The sequence below is a fragment of the Somniosus microcephalus genome, chromosome 3 (genome assembly GCF_052327205.1).
Source record: "Somniosus microcephalus isolate GS21.2 chromosome 3, FLI_Smic_1.0, whole genome shotgun sequence".
Classification (NCBI taxonomy): domain Eukaryota; kingdom Metazoa; phylum Chordata; class Chondrichthyes; order Squaliformes; family Somniosidae; genus Somniosus; species Somniosus microcephalus.
Window position 1 is genome coordinate 7,713,545 of NC_140989.1, and position 27,863 is coordinate 7,741,407.

Consider the following 27,863-nt stretch of genomic DNA (forward strand, 5'->3'; position numbering starts at 1 on the left):
ACTCATTTTCAGTGTAGAAGCAAGTCATCCTCGGTTCTGACGGACTGCCTAAGAAGAAGAAGTGGGAGGAAGGAGTTTCAGTTCATGGGGCACTGGCACCAGTACTGGGGAAAGAGGGAGCTGTTCCATTGGGAACAGTGTCCTGGCGAATCTAATAACTAGGGCAGTCGGCAGGGCTTTAAACTAATGAAGGGGGGGGGTGGGAGGATTCAGGAAAGAGTAAATTTAAAAGCAGCGAGAGAAATGTCAAGGCTTTAGCGCAGAGTACAGTTTTGGGTAAAAATAAGCAGAGTGGGTCAGGAAGGGACAGAGAGAGTAACAAAGGTAATAGGGCATCAGTGACTAAGGTGACATCAGGGAAAAATAGAAATAAGTCTAAGCTAAAGGCACTACATCTGAATGTGCGAAGCATTCGCAACAAATTAGATGAATTAATAGCGCAGATAGCAGAGTCATTGTCATTGAATATATTCAAGGTGGGGATAGACAGATATTTGAGCTACAGGGGAGTCGAGGTTTATGGGAAGCGGGCGGGAAAGTGGAGTTGAGGCCAAGATCAGATCAGCCATGATCTTATTGAATGGCGGAGCAGGCTCGAGGGGGCAAATGGCCGACGTCTGCTCCTACGTCTTATGTTCTTATTATAGGAATAAATGGGTTTGATTTAATAGCCATTACAGCGACATGGTTGTAGAGTGACCAAGGTTGGGAACTAAATATTCCAGGATATTTGAGTTTTGGAAGAGACAGGCAGAATGGAAAAGGAGGCGGGGTAGCCCTGATCTTGGCTAGAAAAAAAAAATGTAGCATCAGTTTGGGTGGAGCTATGAAACAACAAGGGGCAGAAAACATTAGTGGGAGTAGTCTATAGACCCCCTAACAGTGATTGTAGTGTCGGGCAGAGTATAAATCAGGAAACTAGAGATGCATGTAACAAGGATAATATAGCAATCATGGGGGACTTTATCTTTCATGTAGACTGGGCAAACAAAATTTGCAGAAATAGTGCAGAGGAAGAGTTCATGGAATGCATTCAAGATAGTTTTCTAGATCAGTACATCAAGGAACCTACAAGGGGATTGGCTATTTGAGATCTAGTACTGTGCAAGGTGACAGGGTTAATTAATAACCTTGTAGTAAAGGAGCCTCTGGGGAACAGTGATCATAATATGATAGAATTTTATGTTGAGTTTGAGAGTGATTTAGGTAAGTCTGAAACTAGGGTCCTAAACCTGAACAAAGCAAACTACATAGGTACGAGAGGTGAGTTGGCAAAGGTAGGTTGGGAAACTAGGTTAAAAGATATGACAGTAGAAAAGCAATGGCAAACATTTAAAGAAATAATTCATGATTCGCAATGAATATACATTCCCTTAAGGAATAAAAACACCACGGGAAAAATGGTCCAACTGTGGCTAACAAGAGAAATTAAAGATAGTGTTAGATTAAAGGAAGAGGCCTATAATGTTGCCAAAAAGAATAGTAAGCCTGGAAATTGGGGGGATTTTAGATTTCAACAAAGGAGGACCAAGAAATTGATAAAGAAAGGGAAAATAGAATGAGAGTAAACTAGTAAGAGACATAAAAACAGACTGTAAAAGCTTCTATAGATATGTAAACAGGTAAAGATTAATTAAAGTAAATGTGGGTCCCTTACAGGCTGAGACAGGAGACATTATAATGCTGAATAAGAAAATGGCAGAGAAATTAAACAAATACTTTCTGCCTGTCTTCACGTAAGACACAAATCATTCCTGAAATAGTGGCGAACCAAGGGTCTAGCAAGAATGAGGAACTGAAAGAAATTAGCATCAGTAAAAAAAAATACTGGAGATATTAATGGGACTGAAAGCCGATAAACCCCATGGACCTGATGGCTTACATCCTAGGGTTTTAAAAGATGTGGCTATAGAGATAGTGAATGCATTGGTTGTCATCTTCCAAAATTCCACAGATTCTAGAACGGTTCCTGCGGATTGGAAGGTGGCAAATGTAACCCCACTACTTAAGAAAGGAGGGAGAGAGAAAACGGAACTACAGACCAGTTAGCCTGACATCAGTAGTAGGGAAATGTTAGAATCTATTATTAAGGACGTGGTAACAGGTTACTTAGAAAATAATAATAGGATTGGGCAGAGTCAACTCGGATTTATGAAAGGGAAATCGTGTTTGATAAATCTGTTAGTGTTTTTTGAGGTTGTAACTAGCAGAATAGATAAGGGAGAACCAGTGAATGTGGTGTATTTGGATTTTCAGAAGGCATTTGTTAAGGTGCCACAAAGAGGTTATCAAACAAAATTAGGGCTCATGGGATTGGGGGTAATGGATTGAGGATTGGTTAATGGACAGAAAACAGAGAATAGGAATAAACGGGTCATTTTCGGGTTGACAGGCTGTAACTAGTGGGGTACCGCAAGGATCAGTGACTTGGGCCTCAGCTATTCACAATCCACATCAATGATTTGGATGAGGGGACCAAATGTAATATATCCAAGTTTGCTGATGATACAAAGCTGGGTGGGAATGTAAGTTGTGAGGAGGATGCAAGGAGGCTTCAAGGGGATATAGACGGGCTAAGTGAATGGGCAAGAACATGGCAAATGGAATATAATGTGGAGAAATGTGAAGTTATCCACTTTGGTAGGAAAAATAGAAAAGCAGAGTATTTTTTAAATGGTGAGAGATTGGGAAATGTTGGTGTTCAGAGGGACCTGGGTGTCCTTGTACACGAATCACTTAAAGTTAACATGCAGGTACAGCAAGCAATTAGGAAAGCAAATGGTATGTTGGCCTTTATTACAAGAGGATTTGAGTATAAGAGTAAAGACGTCTTACTGCAATTATATAGGGCCCTGGTGAGACCACACCTGGAGTATTGTGTACAGTTTTGGTCTCCTTACCTAAGGAAGGATATACTTGCCATAGCGGGAGTGCAACGAAGGTTCACCAGACTGGTTCCTGGGATGGGGGGATTGTCCTATGAGGAGAGATTGAGTAGACTAGGCCTATATTCTCTAGAGTTTAGAAGAATGAGAGGTGATCTCATTGAAACATACAAAATTCTTACAGGACTTGACAGGGTAGATGCAGGGAGGATGTTTCCCCTGGCTGGGGAGTCTAGAACTGTTAAGTCTGTGTGTTATAGTGAGAATTACTACACAGACCACAAGAGTAAATTCAACAGGTCTTTACTGGTGGGAGGTCGGACTATACTGAATACAATATTATTACACTGTGCTTATATACTGGTGTGGTCACCACTGGTATTACGTATACAGCAGCCAAAGAAAGTAGTACCTTTCTTAAGGTGGACCAGGCTTAAGTTCTCTTAAGGTGGAACAGGTTACATACACCACAAGAACCAGGGGTCACAGTCTCAGAATAAGGGGTCGGCCATTTAGGACTGAGATGAGGAGAAATTTCTTCACTCAGAGGGTGGTGAATCTTTGGAATTCTCTACCCCAGAGGGCTGTGGAGGCTCAGTCGTTGAGTATATTCAAGACAGAGATCGATAGATTTTGGGATGTTAAGAGAATCCAGGGATATGGGGATCGGGCAGGGAGGTGGAGTTGAGGCAGAAGATCAGCCATGATCATACTGAATGGTGGAGCAGGCTCGAGGGGCCGAATGGTCTAATGCTGCTCCTATTTCTTATGTTTTTGCACTGAGGCCTTTGTGTATGCAGGACTCAGTTGACTAACCTCCCCCACACAGGAAGCTTGTGTGCTGAGTGTTACTTTCTGATGTTATTTCACAGCCCATCTCCCCACATCAGCAAAATTACACATTCTGTTTATCAAACAGTTCTCGTTCTCAGAAGTCAAGCGTTTTCTATAATTATTCAGTTTATCGTCATCACAGTCAATGTTAGGAAATCTTCCTGAACACATTGCTGACTCCCCACAAACTCTAACCGCGCATTTCCTCTCTGAGAGTGATCACAAGGTTTGTAGAGAATCAGACAAGGGCAGTACGTGTCCATTAGAAGGAAGTCATCACCACCTCACAAAACAGTAAATAGTCTCATTTAATCTCCTCCCACAGCCCATGTACACTCTCCCCTATCACAGACTCTCCCCACCCATTTAATCTCCTCCCACAGTCAATGTACACTCTCCCCTATCACAGACTCTCCCTGTGGTGTATGTAACCTGTTCCACCTTAAGAGAACTGCCTTAAGAGATGTACTACTTTCTCTTGGCTGCTGTATACTGTAATACCGGTGGTGACCACACCGGTATATAAGTGTTGTGTAGGGATTTGCTGGGCAGTTCAACCCTGACCTCCGAATAGTAAAGACCTGTTAAAAGTTATTCTTGTTGTCTGTGTCCAGTGATTGATCATACGCATAACTGGGACACACAGACTCAACAGTGGCGACGAGTCCGATCTTACCCTGCGGCAGTTTTACATCCAAGGCAGCTTCGTCCTCAGAACAGGCGTCGAGAAGCGGCATCCGCCCTCATCATCCTGCTGAGCACCATCGCACGGGAGGCATCGAGAACCCGGATTAAAAAGAAAAAAAAAAAAAAAAATTCTGACCACGAAGCCCTCCATCAGCGACAGGCAGTGATCATCCCTTCTACCACGGTGGTGGGTAAGCCGATCAGCGACACGAGCAGAAAGTCGGCCGCGTTGGCTGTGGAGTAGGGGAGGGAAAACGGAGGAATAAGGGCGGAGAACTCGACCACGGCCGGTTAAAAGGGCCGGGCTGCAATCGAGGCCGAGAGGCGCAGCGACTGGGGCAGCTTAATGCACGAGAGCCGCGGAGAACTCAAACGCAGCCGGTGTAAAGGACCGGGCTGCAAGCGGGGCTGCGAGGCAAAGCAATGTCGGGGAATTGAGAACTGCTGGGGAGGCGAGAACGGCAGCAGCAAGGCAATCGCCATTGCAGCCAGCGGGGGAAGAAGGCAAACGCGGGAATCCGCCATTGTAGTCGGCGGGGGAAGAAGACGAGCGCGGGAAAGACTGCCAAGTGCGGGAAGCCGCCATTTTAGTAGGCGGGGGAAGACGACAAGCGCGGGAAGCCGCCATTTTGAAAAAAATAAAATAAATTTTAAACTTGCAAGGATGCCTAAACATGGGAACATTAATACCTTTGATAGCGATATCGAAGATTGGACCACGTATGTAGAACGCATGGAAGTTTATTGTAAAGCAAATAAGGTACCAGATGATGAGAAAGCACGAACCTTATTAAGCTCAATGGGTGCGAAGACATACGGGCTATTGAAGCACCTTCTATCACCAGATAAACCGACGGATCAGACTTTCGCGAATATTGTTACTGTCCTGAAAAATCATTTAAACCCCACGCCACTGATGATAGCGGAACGATTTAAGTTTTACAGAAGAACGCAGCTGAAAGACGAAAGCAACGCTGAATTTTTAATTGAACTGCGTAAGCTATCAAAGTACTGTCAGTTTGGAACAGGACTAGCAGATGCGCTGAGAGATAAATTTGTGTGTGGATTGTTAAAGGAAGGAACACAAAAGCGACTGCTTGAGGAGAATGATCTTACGCTTGATAAAGCTGTCACTATTGCAGCATCGCACGAAGCCGCAGCGAGAGGCACGGCGGAAATGCAGCTACGGTCACCGGAACTCAGCACCAATCAAATGGTCTTGGGTACAGTAAAATGTTATCATTGTGGAAAGACAACGCACGATCAGAACCAGTGCTGGTTCAAAATTCAGGAATGCAGAAAATGTGGCAGGCTTGGTCACATAGCTAAAGTATGCCGGTCAGGAAAGAAGACCAGCAACAAAAAGTCACCGCAGGAAAAGTACAGAAAGGTACACAAGGTGACAGAGAACAGTGCGAACGAACAGAAGTCAGATTCAGACTCCAGCAGTAATGAACTGGGTAGTCTAAGCGTACACAATGTTGGTAAGGAAGCAGACCTCCAAACAATTTGGGTCACACTTCAGATAGCAGGAGTCCAAGTGAAGATGGAATTGGACACTGGATCGGCATTGACGGTCATGAATAAGCAAGATTACAAAAGGTTATTCCCACATATTCCCCTACGGGATACGGAGATTGTATTGAAAACATACACGGGGCAAAGAGTATACCCCATCGGGAAGATAGAGGTAAAGGTGGTCCACAAGGGCAAAGAAAGCCGAGGAATGGACTTATATGTGCTACCTGAGGGAGGTCCACCACTACTGGGACGGGAGTGGATTAGGAAAATAAATATGGACTGGCATTCCTTAAAAGCACTAACGGTAGATTCCGGTAAAAAAGATGTCAAACCTAAACGATTGTCCAGAATATTGGACGATGCTAAAGAGGTGTTCCAACAGGGACTGGGAACACTGAGAGGAATTACGGCAAATATCAAGGTTGAAGAACATGCAAACCCGAAATTTTTCAAAGCCAGACCGATACCTTATGCGATACGACCTGCTGTAGAAGCTGAGCTGGAAGGGCTAGAACGTTCAGGAGTACTGTCTAAGGTAGACTGGAGTGAGTGGGCCACGCCCATTGTTCCCGTCATGAAGCGTTCATCGAGCAACAAGCCGGGGGAACCGGGGAAGGTTCGCATCTGTGGAGATTTCAAGATCACTGTTAATCCGGTGCTTCACACGGTGCAGTATCCGCTTTCGCGGATTGAGGATATCTTCGCTTCGTTGTCTGGCGGGAAACACTTCACCAAGATAGACCTGGCGCAGGCGTACTTACAGATGGAAGTTGAGGAAGAGTCACGCCAGTATCTCACGATCAACACGCATAGAGGCTTGTACCGGTATAATAGACTGGTTTTTGGAGTGGCATCGGCTCCAGCAATTTGGCAGAGGGCCATGGAGCAGGTATTACAGGGAATTCCAGGCACACAATGTTACCTGGACGATATTCTGATTACAGGAGATGATGACGAGGAACACCTTGCAAATTTGGAACTGGTGCTCACCAGATTGAAAGAATATGGACTTCGAGTTAATCGCCAGAAATGTGAGTTCTTTCAGAAGCGGTTCTCGTACTGTGGTCATGTCATTGACCAGGAGGGGTTTCATAAGTCTCCTGACAAGATCGAAGCTGTTGTGAAGGCTTCCCAGTTGAGGTCGTTCCTAGGGTTGATTAACTATTACCATAAGTTTCTGCCAAATTTATCCACGGTGCTGCACCCGCTGAACGCTCTTTTGCAGAAGGGAGTACCATGGAAGTGGAGCGAAGACTGTAAGAGGGCCTTTCGCAAAAGCAAGGCATTGATCACCTCAGAGGAAGTGTTGGCTCACTTCAACCCAACGCTGCCTATTCATTTGGCTTGTGATGCTTCTCCATATGGTATTGGGGCAGTACTCTCACACAAGTTGCCAAATGGCCTGGAGAGGCCAGTCGCGTTCGCATTCAGATCATTGACCTCCGCTGAGCGCAACTATGCTCAGATAGATAGGGAGGCTCTCAGCCTTGTGTGGGGAGTAAAGAAGTTTAATCATTACCTGCAGGGCCAAAAGTTTACGCTTCTGACAGACCACCAGCCGTTGGTATCCATTTTTAACCCTAAGAAGGGTGTTTCGGTGATGACAGCACAGAGACTCCAGAGATGGTCCCTTTTCCTAGGGGCACATCAATATCAGATTGAATTCAAAGGTACAAAGCAGCATGGTAATGCTGATGGGCTGTCGCGCCTGCCACTACCTACAGAGGAGGAGGCACCGACGGTTGACCCTGTTGAGTTATTTCACTCGACCATCATCGAATGTTTACCAGTCACCAATGCAAGTATTGAAAGAGAAACCAGGAACGACCCGACACTGTCCCGGGTCTACGAAGTGACAGTGAAGGGATGGCCAGCACATGGTGATCCACTGTTACCGGCATTCTCAGCAAGACGAGAACAGCTGTCCGTCTGTCAAGGTACATTGATGTATGGAACAAGGGTGATTATTCCTCCTAAGTTAAGAGAGAGAGCTCTAAAGGAACTGCATGAAGGTCATCTGGGGGGAGTCAAGATGAAAAGCCTTGCTAGAGCTTATGTGTGGTGGCCGGGTATCGACCAACAGATAGAGGATGTGACGAAAAGCTGCTCAGGGTGCCAAAAATTGCAAAATGCACCTCCGATTGCACCGCTGCATCCATGGGGATGGCCTTCAACCCCATGGCAACGTGTACATATTGACTTTGCTGGTCCATTCATGGACTCCATGTTTTTAATTGCGGTGGACGCAGATTCTAAATGGCCAGAAGTGATTAAGATGACTACCACTACCTCGGAAAAGACGATCGCGGTGCTAAGAACGATATTTGCAAGAAATGGATTGCCAGAACAAATATGTTCAGACAACGGACCACAGTTCGTGTCAGAAGAATTCCAGAAATTCATGAAGAAGAATGGGGTGAAACATTATACCTCTGCCCCATATCATCCGGCTACAAACGGGTTGGCCGAGAGATTTGTACAAACGTTCAAAAAAGCAGTAAAGGCCATGAGCGAAGATCAGATTCCACTACAACACAAGGTGGACAAATTCCTGCTGGCATATCGAAACGCCACTCATGCAGTGACAAACCAAAGTCCTGCCATGATGTTCTATAACAGGAGGTTGTGGTCCAGGTTGGACTTGTTAAAACCAAATGTGCGGAGGGAAGTTGAAAACAAACAGTTCCAGCATATAAATAACAAGACCACTCGGAGTTTCGAAATAGGACAACCAGTGTTAGCCAGGGACTATAAAAACGAGAAATGGCAATCTGGAACAATTCGGGCCAGACAAGGACCCCTGATGTACACGGTAGATATTGGTGAAAATGTAATACGGCGTCATGCCGACCAACTGGTAGAATCGAGAACAAGGGTCGAACCCATGGTTACGTCAGAGACAACCGTGGAAGAAGTTAGTGAACCTGAAGCATCTACCTCAGAAGTGAATGTACCTGATGATGATGTCCAATCCATAAGAGACCAACTAGATGAGTCACCCCAGCAACGAGAATCAGAGACCCCTGAAAGGCGTTATCCAACTCGAATCAGGAGGCCTCCTCAGAGACTGAACCTTTGAACTGTTTTGCATGAAGTTATCTATATATATAAATCGGTACATCTGTCCTTCTGTCCTTCTGTCCTTCTGTCTGTCTGTCTGTCTGTCATCGCGTGTGCGTCTGGCGGGCTATGCGCTCGAAAGTTACAGGGCGTACCTACACACGCGTTACCTCCAAAGAAAGCTTACGCTTCCGAGACGGTTTTAAGCGTATTTACGTTTCGGCCGGGCTAAAATCGCGCCCGTGGTATCCGAAAAACCTTCAACATTCCGCTCATTAGCATCTCATTATCCGCTCATTAGCGACAGAGTGACCTCGAGGTCGACCAATCGTACGGCGGCTTGCTGCCGCGTGCGGCCGGGCCCTCCTACGGTCGAGTGACGGGACGATTGACCAATCCTACGCTTTGGTGACCTGACGGTCGACCAATCGGTGCGTGTGTGGGCGGGCCTTATCGTTCTGAACCGAGGTGAGTCGCCGCCATCTTGCTTCCATTCTTTTTCCTGCTTTCTGCGTCTTTCTTTTCAAATATACATTTCCACCAAAATAAAATTGAATTTATTAAATTGTTTTTAAAAAAATCACTCATTTGTAAATATTTTCTCTAACCTGAACATTCTTTTTCCTACCTTTCCCCGTTTTTTTCTTAGGCCTGAAAGACTGCGCCTTTCTTGCCCAGCCACGCCCGAGCTAGGTGATTGGGCTTCTGCTAAGCTCCTCACCCCCCCACCTCGTGTCACGTTACCCACGGCAACGGCGTGAGCCACGAGGGTCAGGGTGCGCACGCAGCAGCAGGTGAGACGCGGCGTCTCTGTTCCGCGCTCGGCTCGGGCGGGGGGGGCAGGGCTCTTGACAGTGCTCTCGACAGTGCTTTCGGCCTTGGTGAGTGTTCCGCGCTCGGCTCGGGCAGGGGGGGGCGGGGCTCGGACAGCGGGGCGGCTGGGGCTTGGAGAGCAGGGCTCTCGAGAGTGCGGGGCGGGGGCTCCGAGAGCGGCCCCTTCCCCCCCCACCGCCCCCTTCCCGCACCCCCGCCCCCTTCGCCCCCCTCCCCCCGTGCCCCCTTCCCCCCCGCCCCGTCCCCCCGCCCTCCCTTCCCCCCCACCCGCCCTCCCTTCCCTCCACCCGCTCTCTCTCTTCCCCCCAGTCGCTCTCTCTCTTCCCCCCAGTCGCTCTCTCTCTTCCCCCCAGTCGCGCTCTCTCTCTCTTCCAACAACAACATGCCCTCGAAAAAGCCTCGGCACCGCCGGGCACTTCAGCAAGTATATATATATATGTTATGTTAAATGGGGATATAACTGTTAAGCTAAAAAGGGAGGATTGTGGTGTATGTAACCTGTTCCACCTTAAGAGAACTACCTTAAGAGATGTACTATTTTCTCTTGGCTGCTGTATACTGTAATACCGGTGGTGACCACACCGGTATATAAGTGTTGTGTAGGGATTTGCTGGGCAGTGCAGCCCTGACCTCCGAATAGTAAAGACCTGTTAAAAGTTATTCTTGTTGTCTGTGTCCAGTGATTGATCATACGCATAACTGGGACACACAGACTCAACACTCCCCACCCATTTAATCTCCTCCCACAGCCCATGGACACTCTCCCCTTTCACAGACTCTCCCCACCCATTTAATCTCCTCCCACAGCCCATGTACACTCTCCCCTATCACAGACTCTACCCACCCATTTAATCTCCTCCCACAGCCCATGTACACTCTCCCCTATCACAGACTCTCCCCACCCATTTAATCTCCTCCCACAGCCCATGGACACTCTTCCCCTATCACAGACTCTACCCACCCATTTAATCTCCTCCCACAGCCCATGTACACTCTCCCCATCACAGACTCTACCCACCCATTTAATCTCCTCCCACAGCCCATGTACACTCTCCCCTATCACAGACTCTACCCACGCATTTAATCTCCTCCCACAGCCCATGTACACTCTCCCCTATCACAGAATCTACCCACCCATTTAATCTCCTCCCACAGCCCATGTACACTCTCCACTATCACAGATTTTACCCACCCATTTAATCTCCTCCCACAGCCCAGGTACACTCTCCCCTGTCACAGACTCTCCCCACCCATTTAATCTCCTCCCACAGCCCATGGACACGCTCCCCTATCACAGACTCTCCCCACCCATTTAATCTCCTCCCACAGCCCATGTACACTTTCCCCTATCACAGATTCTCCCCACCCATTTAATCTCCTCCCACAGCCCATGTACACTCTCCCCTATCAGACTCTACCCACCCATTTAATCTCCTCCCACAGCCCATGTACACTCTCCCCTATTACAGACTCTACCAATCCATTTAATCTCCTCCCACAGCCCATGTACACTCTCCCCTATCACAGACTCTACCCACCCATTTAATCTCCTCCCACAGCCCATGTACACTCTCCCCTATCACAGACTCTACCCACCCATTTAATCTCCTCCCACAGCCTAGGTACACTCTCCCCTATCACAGACTCTCCCCACCCAATTAATCTCCTCCCACAGCCCATGGACACGCTCCCCTATCACAGACTCTACCCACCCATTTAATCTCCTCACACAGCCCATGTACACTCTCCCCTATCAGACTCTACCCACCCATTTAATCTCCTCCCACAACCCATGTACACTCTCCCCTATTACAGACTCTACCAATCCATTTAATCTCCTCCCACAGCCCATGTACACTCTCCCCTATCACAGACTCTACCCACCCATTTAATCTTTTCCCACAGCCCATGTACACTCTCCCCTATCACAGACTCTACCCACCCATTTAATCTCCTCCCACAGCCCATGTACACTCTCCCCTATTGTAGTGTATGTAACCTATACCACCTTAAGAGGATACCTTAAGGTGATGGACTACTTTTTGATGGCTCCTGTACATTGTAGTACCGGTGGTGACCACACCGGTACATAAACTCTGTGGAGCAAAGTGTATTCCAGTTCAGCCCTGACCCTCAATTACTAAAGACTTGTTTAATTATTTCTGTAGTCTGTGTCCAGTTATTCAGCATAACTACATTTGGAAACACAGACTCAACAGTGGCGACGAGTCTGATCTTACCTCGCGGCAGTTGCATCAAAGGAAGCTTCGCCTCTGAAACGGGCGTCGATCAAGGACATCCACCCTCAACATCCTGCTGGGCACTGCATAGCACGGGAGGCAATCGGGAACCCGGGTTGGTTTCTGGCCACGAAGTCAAACATCAGTGAACATCCCTTTGACGACAGCGGCGGGTAAGCCCGATCGAGCGGCACGGGGGGGAAGTCGGCCGAGTTGTCAGTAAGAGAAGGGGAGGGAAACGACGAAAAGGGCGGAGAACACGACCGCAGCCGGTGTCAGGGGCCGGACTGCAATCGGGGCAGAGACGCGCAGCAGCCAGAAAAGCGTTTATGTCCACAAGGACCGCGGGAGCGGCGGGGAACAAGAGCAGCAGCATAGGGGAAAATAAAGGACCGCTGGGAGGCGAGAACGGCAACAGCGCGGTAATCGCCATTTTGAGTCGGCGGGGGAAGAAGACAAGCGCGGGAAAAGCCGCCAAGCGCGGGAAGCCGCCATTTTGAAAAAAATAAATAAAATAAAATAATAATCATATCCGAAGGAAAGGAAACTCAACAAGGATGCCAAAAACGGGTAACATCACTGCTTTTGATAGCGATGTGGAAGATTGGGCCACTTATGTGGAACGCGTCGAAGTTTACTGTACAACGAATGAGGTACCGGAGGATAAGAAAGCACTAACCCTATTAAACTCGATGGGTGCGAAGACGTATGGGTTATTAAGGAACCTTGTAACACCAGATAAACTGGTAGGAAAGAGTTTCGTGGATATTGTTACTATCCTGCAAGAGCATTTAAACCCCACGCCGCTGCTGATAGCGGAACAATTTAAATTCTACAAAAGAATTCAACTTAAAGAGGAAAACAACGCTGAATTCTTAATCGAACTGCGCAAGTTATCAAAGTACTGTCAGTTCAGTACAGGACTAGCAGACGCACTGAGAGATAAGTTTGTGTGTGGGCTCCTAAGGGAAGGAACCCAGAAGCGACTGCTAGAGGAAAAGGATCTTACGCTGGACAAAGCTTTCAGCATTGCAGCATCGCACGAGGCAGCAGCACGAGGCGCTGCAGAGATACAGCAAAGGCCATTGGAATTCAGCACCAATGAAATGGCATTGGGCGCAGTAAAGTGCTATCGTTGCGGAAGGACAACACATGACCAGAACCAGTGCTGGTTCAAAGATAAAGAATGCAGGCAATGTGGCAAACTTGGTCACATAGCGAGAGTATGCCGGTCAGGAAAGAAGACCAGCAGCAAAAAGTCGCCACAGGAGAAGTACAAAAAAGTACACAAGGTGACAGAGAACAGTTCGGATGAACAAAAGATGGATTCAGACTCCAGCAGTAAGGAACTGGGTTGTCTAAAAATACATAATGTGGGTAACACAGCAGACCACCAAACTATCTGGGTCATGCTTCGGATAGCAGGAGTCCAAGTGAAGATGGAATTGGACACTGGATCGGCATTGACGGTCATGAATAAGCAAGATTACAAAAGGTTATTCTCGCACATTCCCCTGAGGGATACGGAGATTGTATTGAAAACATACACGGGGCAAATAGTATACCCCATCGGAAAGATAAAAGTAAATGTGGTCTACAATGGTAAAGAAAGTCAGGAAATGGACTTGTATGTGTTACCTGATGGACGTCCGCCACTACTGGGACGGGAATGGATCCGGAGAATAAATGTGGACTGGCATTCCATACAAGCGCTGACTGTAGATTCCTGTAAAGAGGACGACGTCAAACCTAAACGACTGTCCAAAACATTGGACGATGCTAAGGAGGTGTTCCAACAGGGACTGGGAACACTGAAAGGAATTACGGCAAATATCAAGGTTGAAGAACATGCAAACCCAAAATTTTTCAAAGCCAGACCGGTACCTTATGCGATACGACCTGCTGTGGAAGCAGAGCTGGAAGGGCTAGAACGTTCAGGAGTACTGTCAAAGGTGGACTGGAGCGAATGGGCCGCACCTATTGTTCCTGTCATGAAGCGTTCGTTGAGCAAAAAGCCGGGGGAACCTGGGAAGGTTCGCATCCATGGCGATTTCAAGATCACTGTTAATCCGGTTCTTCACACGGTGCAATATCCGCTTCCGCGGATTGAAGATATCTTCGCTTCGCTGTCTGGCAGGAAACACTTCACCAAGATAGACCTGGCGCAGGCGTACCTACAGATGGAAATTGATGAAGCGTCACGCCAGTATCTCATGATCAACACACATAAGGGCATATATCGGTGTAATAGACTGGTTTTTGGAGTGGCATCGGCTCCAGCGATTTGGCAAAGGGCCATGGAGCAGGTATTGCAGGGAATTCCAGGCACACAATGCTACCTGGACGATATTCTGATTACAGGAGATGATGATAAGGATCACCTCGCGAATTTGGAGCAGGTGCTCACCAGATTGAAAGAATATGGGCTCAGAGTTAATCGCCAGAAATGTGAGTTCTTTCAAAAGCGAATCTCGTACTGCGGCCACGTCATTGACCAGGAGGGGCTCCATAAGTCACCTGACAAGATCGAAGCTGTTGTGAAAGCTCCCGCTCTGGAAAATGTATCCCAGTTGAGGTCGTTCCTTGGGTTGGTTAACTATTACCACAAGTTTCTTCCAAATTTATCCACGGTGTTACACCCGCTGAACACTCTTTTGCAAATGGGAATACCATGGAAGTGGAGCGATGATTGTAAGCGGGCTTTTCAAAAAAGCAAGGCACTGATCACCTCTAAGGAAGTGTTGGCTCACTTTAACCCAACGCTGCCTATTCGCTTAGCTTGTGATGCTTCTCCATATGGTATCGGGGCAGTGCTCTCACATAAGTTTCCAAATGGCTTGGAAAGGCCAGTCGCTTTCGCATCCAGATCATTGACCTCCGCAGAGCGCAACTATGCTCAGATAGATAGGGAGGCTCTCAGCCTCGTGTGGGGAGTTAAGAAATTTAACCATTACCTGCAAGGCCAAAAGTTTACGCTGCTGACAGATCACCAGCCGTTGGTTTCCATTTTTAACCCTAAGAAGGGTGTTCCGGTTATGACGGCGCAGAGGCTTCAGAGATGGTCCCTTTTCCTAGGGGCACATCAATATGATATCGAATTCAAAGGTACAAAGCAACATGGTAATGCTGATGGGCTGTCGCGCCTGCCACTACCTACAGTGGAAGAGGCACCGGCAGTTGACCCTGTCGAGATATTTCACTCGACCATCATCGAATGCTTACCAGTCACCAATGCGGGTATTGAGAGAGAGACCCGAAACGACCCGACACTGTCTCGGGTCTACGATTTGACAGTGAAGGGATGGCCAACACATGGCGAACCACTGTTACCAGCATTCTCAGCCAGACGAGAACAGCTGTCCGTCTGTCAAGGAACATTGATGTATGGAACCAGGGTGATTATTCCTCCTAAATTAAGGGAGAGAGTTCTGAAGGAATTGCATGAAGGTCATCTGGGGGGAGTCAAGATGAAAAGCCTTGCTAGGGCTTATGTGTGGTGGCCAGGTATCGACAAACAAATAGAAGACCTGACTAAAAGCTGCTCAGGGTGCCAAAAAGTTCAAAACGCACCTCCAATTGCACCGCTGCATCCGTGGGAATGGCTTTCAATCCCATGGCAACGTGTGCATATCGACTTTGCAGGTCCATTCATGGATTCCATGTTTTTGATAGCAGTAGACGCACATTCTAAATGGCCAGAAGTGATTAAGATGTCGACCACTACCTCTGAAAAGACGATCGCAGTTCTAAGAACCATATTTGCAAGGAATGGGTTGCCGGAACAAATATGTTCAGACAACGGACCACAAACATATTCCACTACAACACAAGGTGGACAATTTCCTGATGGCATATCGAAACGCCACGCATGCAGTGACAAATCAAAGCCCTGCCATAATGTTCTATAACAGGAGGTTGCGGTCCCGGTTGGATTTGTTAAAATCCAATGTGCGTAGGGAAGCCGAAAACCGGCGCGAAGGCAGAGGCCCGACCAGTTCGGGGGAGAGCAGCAGCGGAGGAGGAGCCCGGCTTAAAAACCGGCGCCAAGGCAGAGGCCCGACCAGTTCGGGGGAGAGCAGCAGCGGAGGAGGAGCCCGGCTTAAAAACCGGCGCCAAGGCAGAGGCCCGACCAGTTCGGGGGAGAGCGGCAGCGGAGGAGGAGCCCGGCTTAAAAACCGGCGCCAAGGCAGAGGCCCGACCAGTTCGGGGGAGAGCGGCAGCGGAGGAGGAGCCCGGCTTAAAGACCGGCGCCAAGGCAGAGGCCCGACCAGTTCGGGGGAGAGCGGCAGCGGAGGAGGAGCCCGGCTTAAAAACCGGCGCCAAGGCAGAGGCCCGACCAGTTCGGGGGAGAGCAGCAGCGGAGGAGGAGCCCGGCTTAAAAACCGGCGCGAAGGCAGAGGCCCGACCAGTTCGGGGGAGAGCAGCAGCGGAGGAGGAGCCCGGCTTAAAAGCCGGCGCCAAGGCAGAGGCCCGACCAGTTCGGGGGAGAGCAGCAGCGGAGGAGGAGCCCGGCTTAAAAACCGGCGCGAAGGCAGAGGCCCGACCAGTTCGGGGGAGAGCAGCAGCGGAGGAGGAGCCCGGCTTAAAAGCCGGCGCCAAGGCAGAGGCCCGACCAGTTCGGGGGAGAGCAGCAGCGGAGGAGTAGCCCGGCTTAAAAACCGGCGCCAAGGTAGAGGCCCGACCAGTTCGGGGGAGAGCAGCAGCGGAGGAGGAGCCCGGCTTAAAAACCGGCGCCAAGGCAGAGGCCCGACCAGTTCGGGGGAGAGCAGCAGCGGAGGAGGAGCCCGGCTTAAAAACCGGCGCGAAGGCAGAGGCCCGACCAGTTCGGGGGAGAGCAGCAGCGGAGGAGGAGCCTGGCTTAAAAACCGGCGCCAAGGCAGAGGCCCGACCAGTTCGGGGGAGAGCGGCAGCGGAGGAGGAGCCCGGCTTAAAAACCGGCGCCAAGGCAGAGGCCCGACCAGTTCGGGGGAGAGCAGCAGCGGAGGAGGAGCCCGGCTTAAAAACCGGCGCGAAGGCAGAGGCCCGACCAGTTCAGGGGAGAGCAGCAGCGGAGGAGGAGCCCGGCTTAAAAACCGGCGCGAAGGCAGAGGCCCGACCAGTTCGGGGGAGAGCAGCAGCGGAGGAGGAGCCCGGCTTAAAAACCGGCGCCAAGGCAGAGGCCCGACCAGTTCGGGGGAGAGCAGCAGCGGAGGAGGAGCCCGGCTTAAAAACCGGCGCGAAGGCAGAGGCCCGACCAGTTCGGGGGAGAGCAGCAGCGGAGGAGGAGCCCGGCTTAAAAACCGGCGCCAAGGCAGAGGCCCGACCAGTTCGGGGGAGAGCAGCAGCGGAGGAGGAGCCCGGCTTAAAAACCGGCGCGAAGGCAGAGGCCCGACCAGTTCGGGGGAGAGCAGCAGCGGAGGAGGAGCCCGGCTTAAAAACCGGCGCCAAGGCAGAGGCCCGACCAGTTCGGGGGAGAGCAGCAGCGGAGGAGGAGCCCGGCTTAAAAACCGGCGCCAAGGCAGAGGCCCGACCAGTTCGGGGGAGAGCAGCAGCGGAGGAGGAGCCCGGCTTAAAAACCGGCGCCAAGGCAGAGGCCCGACCAGTTCGGGGGAGAGCGGCAGCGGAGGAGGAGCCCGGCTTAAAAACCGGCGCCAAGGCAGAGGCCCGACCAGTTCGGGGGAGAGCAGCAGCGGAGGAGGAGCCCGGCTTAAAAACCGGCGCGAAGGCAGAGGCCCGACCAGTTCGGGGGAGAGCAGCAGCGGAGGAGGAGCCCGGCTTAAAAGCCGGCGCCAAGGCAGAGGCCCGACCAGTTCGGGGGAGAGCAGCAGCGGAGGAGGAGCCCGGCTTAAAAACCGGCGCGAAGGCAGAGGCCCGACCAGTTCGGGGGAGAGCAGCAGCGGAGGAGGAGCCCGGCTTAAAAACCGGCGCCAAGGCAGAGGCCCGACCAGTTCGGGGGAGAGCGGCAGCGGAGGAGGAGCCCGGCTTAAAGACCGGCGCCAAGGCAGAGGCCCGACCAGTTCGGGGGAGAGCGGCAGCGGAGGAGGAGCCCGGCTTAAAAACCGGCGCCAAGGCAGAGGCCCGACCAGTTCGGGGGAGAGCAGCAGCGGAGGAGGAGCCCGGCTTAAAAACCGGCGCGAAGGCAGAGGCCCGACCAGTTCGGGGGAGAGCAGCAGCGGAGGAGGAGCCCGGCTTAAAAGCCGGCGCCAAGGCAGAGGCCCGACCAGTTCGGGGGAGAGCAGCAGCGGAGGAGGAGCCCGGCTTAAAAACCGGCGCGAAGGCAGAGGCCCGACCAGTTCGGGGGAGAGCAGCAGCGGAGGAGGAGCCCGGCTTAAAAGCCGGCGCCAAGGCAGAGGCCCGACCAGTTCGGGGGAGAGCAGCAGCGGAGGAGTAGCCCGGCTTAAAAACCGGCGCCAAGGTAGAGGCCCGACCAGTTCGGGGGAGAGCAGCAGCGGAGGAGGAGCCCGGCTTAAAAACCGGCGCCAAGGCAGAGGCCCGACCAGTTCGGGGGAGAGCAGCAGCGGAGGAGGAGCCCGGCTTAAAAACCGGCGCGAAGGCAGAGGCCCGACCAGTTCGGGGGAGAGCAGCAGCGGAGGAGGAGCCTGGCTTAAAAACCGGCGCCAAGGCAGAGACCCGACCAGTTCGGGGGAGAGCGGCAGCGGAGGAGGAGCCCGGCTTAAAAACCGGCGCCAAGGCAGAGGCCCGACCAGTTCGGGGGAGAGCAGCAGCGGAGGAGGAGCCCGGCTTAAAAACCGGCGCGAAGGCAGAGGCCCGACCAGTTCAGGGGAGAGCAGCAGCGGAGGAGGAGCCCGGCTTAAAAACCGGCGCGAAGGCAGAGGCCCGACCAGTTCGGGGGAGAGCAGCAGCGGAGGAGGAGCCCGGCTTAAAAACCGGCGCCAAGGCAGAGGCCCGACCAGTTCGGGGGAGAGCAGCAGCGGAGGAGGAGCCCGGCTTAAAAACCGGCGCGAAGGCAGAGGCCCGACCAGTTCGGGGGAGAGCAGCAGCGGAGGAGGAGCCCGGCTTAAAAACCGGCGCCAAGGCAGAGGCCCGACCAGTTCGGGGGAGAGCAGCAGCGGAGGAGGAGCCCGGCTTAAAAACCGGCGCGAAGGCAGAGGCCCGACCAGTTCGGGGGAGAGCAGCAGCGGAGGAGGAGCCCGGCTTAAAAACCGGCGCCAAGGCAGAGGCCCGACCAGTTCGGGGGAGAGCAGCAGCGGAGGAGGAGCCCGGCTTAAAAACCGGCGCCAAGGCAGAGGCCCGACCAGTTCGGGGGAGAGCAGCAGCGGAGGAGGAGCCCGGCTTAAAAACCGGCGCCAAGGCAGAGGCCCGACCAGTTCGGGGGAGAGCAGCAGCGGAGGAGGAGCCCGGCTTAAAAACCGGCGCCAAGGCAGAGGCCCGACCAGTTCGGGGGAGAGCGGCAGCGGAGGAGGAGCCCGGCTTAAAAACCGGCGCCAAGGCAGAGGCCCGACCAGTTCGGGGGAGAGCAGCAGCGGAGGAGGAGCCCGGCTTAAAAACCGGCGCGAAGGCAGAGGCCCGACCAGTTCGGGGGAGAGCAGCAGCGGAGGAGGAGCCCGGCTTAAAAGCCGGCGCCAAGGCAGAGGCCCGACCAGTTCGGGGGAGAGCAGCAGCGGAGGAGGAGCCCGGCTTAAAAACCGGCGCGAAGGCAGAGGCCCGACCAGTTCGGGGGAGAGCAGCAGCGGAGGAGGAGCCCGGCTTAAAAGCCGGCGCCAAGGCAGAGGCCCGACCAGTTAAGGGGAGAGCAGCAGCGGAGGAGGAGCCCGGCTTAAAAACCGGTGCCAAGGTAGAGGCCCGACCAGTTCAGGGGAGAGCGGCAGCGGAGGAGGAGCCCGGCTTAAAAACCGGCGCGAAGGCAGAGGCCCGACCAGTTCAGGGGAGAGCAGCAGCGGAGGAGGAGCCCGGCTTAAAAACCGGCGCGAAGGCAGAGGCCCGACCAGTTCGGGGGAGAGCAGCAGCGGAGGAGGAGCCCGGCTTAAAAACCGGCGCCAAGGCAGAGGCCCGACCAGTTCGGGGGAGAGCAGCAGCGGAGGAGGAGCCCGGCTTAAAAACCGGCGCGAAGGCAGAGGCCCGACCAGTTCAGGGGAGAGCAGCAGCGGAGGAGGAGCCCGGCTTAAAAACCGGCGCGAAGGCAGAGGCCCGACCAGTTCGGGGGAGAGCAGCAGCGGAGGAGGAGCCCGGCTTAAAAACCGGCGCCAAGGCAGAGGCCCGACCAGTTCGGGGGAGAGCAGCAGCGGAGGAGGAGCCCGGCTTAAAAACCGGCGCGAAGGCAGAGGCCCGACCAGTTCGGGGGAGAGCAGCAGCGGAGGAGGAGCCCGGCTTAAAAACCGGCGCCAAGGCAGAGGCCCGACCAGCTCGGGGGAGAGCAGCAGCGGAGGAGGAGCCCGGCTTAAAAACCGGCGCGAAGGCAGAGGCCCGACCAGTTCGGGGGAGAGCAGCAGCGGAGGAGGAGCCCGGCTTAAAAACCGGCGCCAAGGCAGAGGCCCGACCAGTTCGGGGGAGAGCAGCAGCGGAGGAGGAGCCCGGCTTAAAAACCGGCGCCAAGGCAGAGGCCCGACCAGTTCGGGGGAGAGCAGCAGCGGAGGAGGAGCCCGGCTTAAAAACCGGCGCCAAGGCAGAGGCCCGACCAGTTCGGGGGAGAGCAGCAGCGGAGGAGGAGCCCGGCTTAAAAACCGGCGCGAAGGCAGAGGCCCGACCAGTTCGGGGGAGAGCAGCAGCGGAGGAGGAGCCCGGCTTAAAAACCGGCGCGAAGGCAGAGGCCCGACCAGTTCGGGGGAGAGCAGCAGCGGAGGAGGAGCCCGGCTTAAAAACTGGCGCCAAGGCAGAGGCCCGACCAAATCAACAGCAGAGGAGAGAGGTAAAAAGTAATCAGTGTGTGACGTCACCAGGGAGCAGGTAAGTGATTGGTTGGTGAGTATTTCTCTCTTTTCAATACAAGCTTGACTTCTGTGGTGTTAAATTTCTAGGGTCTCTGGTGTAGTGGGGACGGTTGGTAAGTAAAGCGCCCTAGAGTAAACCTGTAACTGGGGTATTGAATAAATTTTTAAATTAATTCAAGGAGTAAGTCATGGCAGGAGAGCTCAGACCCGTGTTCTGCTCCTCTTGCTCCATGTGGGAAATCAGGGACGCTGCCAGTGTCCCTGGCGCCCATGTGTGCGGGAAATGCATCCAGCTGCAGCTACTTGCAGTCCGCATTGCGGCGCTCGAGCTGCGGGTGGATGAATTTTGGAGCATGCGCGATGCTGAGAGGCTCGTGGATAGCACGTTTAGCGAGTTGTTCACGCCTCAGGGTAGGGCAGCACAGGGGGTGACCATCAGGCGGAGCAACAAAGGCAGGCAGGTAGTGCAGGGAACCCCTGCGGACATCCCCCTTTCAAACAAGTATACCGCTTTGGATACTGTTGAGGGGGATGACTCACCAGGGGAAGGCAGCAGCAGCCAACTTCCTGGCACTGGGGGTGCTCCTGCTGCCCAGGAAGGGGGGAAAAAGAGTGGGAGAGCAATAGTGGTAGGGGATTCTATAGTAAGGGGAACAGATAGGCGTTTCTGTGGCCGTAGACGTGAATCCAGGATGGTTTGTTGCCTCCCTGGTGCCAGGGTCAAGGATGTCACTGAGCGGCTGCAGGGCATTCTGGAGGGGGAGGGTGAACAGCCAGTGGTCGTGGTCCACATTGGTACCAACGACATAGGTAAAAAGAGGGATGAGGTCCTGCATCAAGAATTTAGGGAGCTAGGTAACAGATTAAAGAGCAGGACCTCAAAGGTTGTAATCTCTGGATTACTCCCAGTGCCACGTTCTAGTAAGTATAGGAATGGGAGGATAGAGCAGATGAATGCGTGGCTAAAGAGTTGGTGTAGGGGGGAGGGTTTTACTTTCCTGGATCACTGGGCCTGCTTCTGGGAAAGGTGGGACTTGTACAAGTCGGATGGGTTGCACCTGAACCAGAGCGGGACAAATATCCTTGTGGGGAGGTTTGCTAGCACTGTTGGGGGGGGTTTAAACTAACTTGGCAGGGGGATGGGATACAGAGGGGAGCTGAAATAGGGGGGGATGTGCTGCCAATTATAGAGAAAAAAACAAGTCAGCTTGGTAGACAGGGCAAATATATAAGGACAAGGCTGGATGGCATCTATTTTAATGCAAGGAGTCTTGCAAATAAGGTGGATGAACTGAAGGTGTTGATAAACACATGGGAGTATGATATTGTTGCTATCACGGAGACATGGTTGAGGGGGGGGCAAGACTGGCAGCTCAATATTCCGGGGTACAGAATCTTCAGGCGAGACAGAGGGGGAGGTATAAGAGGAGGGGCTGTCGCAATATTAATTAAGGAGTCAATTACTGCAGTAAGGAGGGATGATATATTAGCAGGGTCCTCTAATGAGGCCATATGGGTGGAGCTTAAAAACAAAAAGGGGGCAAGCACTTTGCTGGGAGTGTACTATAGGCCTCCAAACAGTCAGGGGGAGATAGAGGAACAGATATGTAGGCAAATCTCAGAGAAATGTGCAAATAATAGGGTAATAATAATGGGGGATTTCAACTTCCCCAATATTAACTGGGATAGTCAGAGTGTGAAAGGCTCAGAGGGTGTAGAATTCTTAAAGTGCATCCAGGAGAGCTTTTTGAGCCAGCATGTAGAAAGTCCTACAAGAGAGGGGGCGGTACTGAACCTAATTCTAGGGAATGTGGCCGGCCAAGTGGAAAAAGTGCTAGTAGGTGAGCACTTTGGTGACAGTGACCATAATATGGTAAGATTTAAGGTGGTCATGGAAAAGGACAGGGATGGGCTGGAAATAAAGGTTCTAAATTGGGGGAAGGCCGATTTTAATAGGATAAGGCAGGATCTGGCCAAAATGGACTGGGATCAGCTACTTGTAGGAAAATCCGCATCGGAGCAATGGGAGGCTTTCAGAAGGGAGATTGAGATCATACAATGGCAACATGTTCCCGTAAAGGTCAAGGGTGGTTCCAAAAACCACAGGGAACCTTGGATGTCAGGGGATATACGAGAATGGATTAGGAAAAAAAGGAGGGCTTTTGGTAGATACAAAAGGCTAAAGACGGAGGAAGCCCTAGAGGAGTACAAAAAGTGCAGGGGGATACTTAAAAAAGAAATTAGGAGATCAAGGAGGGGCCATGAAATAACACTGGCGAGCAAAATAAAGGAAAATCCGAAGATGTTTTATAAGTATATTAAGGGTAAGAGGATAACTAGGGAAAAAATAGGGCCCATTAGGGACAAAAGTGGCAATCTGTGTGTGGAGCCGGAAGATGTAGGAGGGGTTCTAAATGAATTTTTTGCATCTGTTTTCACTATGGAGAAGGACGATGTAGACATAGAAATAGGGCGGGGGGACTGTGATATGCTCGAACATATTAACATCGAGAGGGAGGAGGTATTGGCGGTTTTAGCTGGCCTAAAAATGGATAAATCCCCAGGCCCGGATGAAATGTATCCCAGGCTGCTGTGTGAGGCAAAGGAGGAGATTGCGGGGGCTCTAACACATATATTCAGGACCTCTCTGGCCACAGGGGATGTGCCAGAGGACTGGAGAACCGCTAATGTAGTACCATTATTCAAGAAGGGTAGTAGGGAAAAACCGGGGAACTACAGGCCAGTGAGCCTAACATCAGTGGTAGGAAAATTATTGGAAAAAATCCTGAGGGACAAAATTTGTCTCCACTTGGAGAGGCAAGGATTAATCAGGGATAGTCAACATGGCTTTGTCAAGGGAAGATGATGTCTGACTAATTTGATTGAATTTTTTGAGGGGGTGACTAGGTGTGTGGATGAGGGTAACGCAGTGGATGTGGTATACATGGATTTCAGTAAGGCCTTCGATAAAGTCCCGCACAGGAGACTGGTCAAGAAGGTAAGAGCCCATGGAATCCAGGGTGCCTTGGCACATTGGATATAAAACTGGCTTAGTGGCAGAAGGCAGAGGGTGATGGTCGAAGGTTGTTTTTGTGACTGGAAGCCTGTGGCCAGTGGGGTACCACAGGGATCGGTGCTGGGTCCCTTGCTGTTTGTGGTCTACATTAATGACTTGGATATGAATGTAAAGGGTATGATCAGTAAGTTCGCGGATGATACAAAAATTGGTAGGGTGGTAAATAGCGAGGAGGGTAGCCTCAGTCTGCAGGACGATATAGATGGGTTGGTCAGATGAGCAGAACAGTGGCAAATGGAATTTAACCTGGAAAAGTGCGAGGTGATGCACTTTGCGGGGACTAACAAGGCAAAGGAATACACAATGAATGGAAAGACCCTAGGCAAGACGGAGGGTCAGAGGGATCTGGGTGTGCAATTACACAGATCCCTGAAGGCGGCGGAACAGGTGGATAAGGTGGTAAAAAAGGCATATGGGATACTTGCCTTCATTAGCCGAGGCATTGAATATAAGAGCAAGGAGGTTATGATGGAGCTGCATAAAACACTGGTTAGGCCACAGCTGGAATACTGTGTGCAGTTCTGGTCGCCACACTACAGGAAGGATGTGATCGCATTAGAGAGGGTGCAGAGGAGGTTCACCAGGATGTTACCAGGGCTGGAGCGCTTCAGCTATGAAGAGAGACTGGGCAGATTGGGTTTGTTTTCCTTGGAGCAGAGGAGGCTGAGGGGGGACATGATTGAGGTGTACAAAATTATGAGGGGCATAGATAGGATGGATGCTGAGGAGCTTTTTCCCTTAGTAGAGGGGTCAATAACTAGGGGGCATAGATTCAAGGTAAAGGGCGGGAGGTTTAGAGGGGATTTGAGAAAGAACTTTTTCACCCAGAGGGTGGTTGGAGTCTGGAACTCACTGCCTGAAAGGGTTGTGGAGGCAGAAACCCTCACAACATTTAAGAAGCATTTGGATGTGCACTTGAAATGCCATAGCATACAAGGCTACGGGCCAAATGCTGGAATATGGGATTAGATTAGGCAGGGCTTGATGGCCGGCGTGGACACGATGGGCCGAAGGGCCTCTATCCGTGCTGTATTACTCTTTGACTCTATGACTCTATGACAAGCAATTCCAGCACGTAAATAACAAGGCCACTCGGAATTTCGAAATAGGACAACCAGTGTTGGCCAGGGACTATAGGAATAATAAATGGCAATCCGGAACAATTCGTGCCCGACAAGGACCCTTGATGTACACGGTAGGCGTTGGAGAGAACGTAATACGATGTCATGCTGACCAACTTGTGGAATCGAGAACAAGGGTCGACCCCATGTCTACGGCAGAGACACCAGTTGAAGAAGTTATTGAGCCTGTAGCATCTACCTCAGACTCGAACGTACATGATGATGTTCAATCCATAGGAGATCAAATGGATGAGTCACCCCAGCAACGAGAACCAGAGACCCCTGAAAGGTGTTATCCGGCCCGGATCAGGAGGCCTCCTCAGAGGCTGAATCTTTGAACAGTTTTGTGTGAAAGTTGTATACATGTTATCCATGTAATGTTTAAATTGGGGTGTACACTGTTAAGCTAAAAGGGGAGGAATTGTAGTGTATGTAACCTGTACCACCTGGACTACTTTTTGATGGCTCCTGTACGTTGTAGTACCGGTGGTGACCACACCGGTATATAAACCCTGTGGAGCAAAGTGTATTCCAGTTCAGCCCTGACCCTCAATTACTAAAGACCTGTTTAATTATTTCTGTAGTCTGTGTCCAGTTATTCAGCATAACTACATTTGGAAACACAGACTCAACACCTATCACAGACTCTACCCATCCATTTAATCTCCTCCCACAGCCCATGTACACTCTCCCCTATCAGACTCGACACACCCATTTAATCTCCTCCCACAGCCCATGGACACTCTCCCCATCAGACTATACCCACCCATTTAATCTCCTCCCGCAGCCCATGGACACTCTACCCTATCACAGAATCTAACCACCCATTGAATCTCCTCCCACAGTGCATGGACACTCTCCCCTATCATAGACTCTACATATACATTTAATCTCCTCCCACAGCCCATGGACACTCTCCCCTATCACAGACTGTACCCACCCATTTAATCTCCTCCCACAGCCCATGTACACTCTCCCCTATTACAGACTCTACCCACCCATTTAATCTCCTCCCACAGCCCATGTACACTCTCCCCTATCAGTCTCTACCCACCCATTTAATCTCCTCCCACAGCCCATGGACACTCTCCCCTATCACAGACTCTACCCACCCATTTAATCTCCTCCCACAGCCCATGTACACTCTCCCCTATTACAGACTCTACCAATCCATTTAATCTCCTCCCACAGCCCATGTACACTCTCCCCTATCACAGACTCTACCCACCCATTTAATCTCCTCCCACAGCCCATGTACACTCTCCCCTATCACAGACTCTAACCACCCATTTAAACTCCTCCCACAGCCCATGTACACTCTCCCCTATCAGACTCTACCCACCCATTTAATCTCCTCCCACAGCCCATGTACACTGTCCTCAATCACAGACTCTACCCACCCATTTAATCTCCTCCCACAGCCCATGTACACTCTCCCCTATCAGACTCTACCCACCCATTTAATCTCCTCCCACAGCCCATGTACACTCTCCCCTATCATGGATTCTACCCACCCATTTAATCTCCTCCCACAGCCCATGTACACTCTCCCCTATCACAGACTCTACCCACCCATTTAATCTCCTCCCACAGCCCAGGTACACTCTCCCCTATCACAGACTCTCCCCACCCAATTAATCTCCTCCCACAGCCCATGGACACTCTCCCCTATCACAGACTCTCCCCACCCATTTAATCTCCTCACACAGCCCATGTACACTCTCCCCTATCACAGACTCTCCCCACCCATTTAATCTCCTCCCACAGCCCATGTACACTCTCCCCTATCAGACTCTACCCACCCATTTAATCTCCTCCCACAGCCCATGTACACTCTCCCCTATCACAGACTCTACCCACCCATTTAATCTCCTCCCACAGCCCATGTACACTCTCCCCTATTACAGACTCTACCCACCCACTTAATCTCCTCCCACAGCCCATGTACACTCTCCCCTATCAGACTCTACCCACCCATTTAATCTCCTCCCACAGCCCATGGACACTCTCCCCTATCACAGAATCTACCCACCCATTTAATCTCCTCCCACAGCCCATGTACACTCTCCCCTATCACAGACTCTACCCACCCATTTAATCTCCTCCCACAGCCCAGGTACACTCTCCCCTATCACAGACTCTCCCCACCCAATTAATCTCCTCCCACAGCCCATGGACACTCTCCCCTATCACAGACTCTCCCCACCCATTTAATCTCCTCACACAGCCCATGTACACTCTCCCCTTTCACAGACTCTCCCCACTCATTTAATCTCCTCCCACAGCCCATGTACACTCTCCCCTATCAGACTCTACCCACCCATTTAATCTCCTCCCACAGCCCATGTACACTCTCTCCTATCACAGACTCTACCCACCCATTTAATCTCCTCCCACAGCCCATGTACACTCTCCCCTATCACAGACTCTACCCACCCATTTAATCTCCTCCCACAGCCCATGGACACTCTCCCCTATCACAGACTCTAACCACCCATTTAATCTCCTCCCACAGCCCATGGACACTCTCTCCTATCACAGACTCTACCCACCCATTTAATCTCCTCCCACAGCCCATGTACACTCTCCCCTATCACAGACTCTACCCACCCATTTAATCTCCTCCCACAGCCCATGGACACTCTCCCCTATCACAGACTCTAACCACCCATTTAATCTCCTCCCACAGCCCATGGACACTCTCTCCTATCACAGACTCTAACCACCCATTTAATCTC

General features: G+C 51.4%; 1 protein-coding gene across 1 annotated transcript in view; it reads right to left on the reverse strand.

Moving 5' to 3' along the window:
• The window catches only part of LOC147120819 (uncharacterized), a 393,799-nt gene that overhangs the window by 364,931 nt on the left and 1,005 nt on the right, over window positions 1-27,863 (reverse strand). The window lies entirely within an intron of this gene.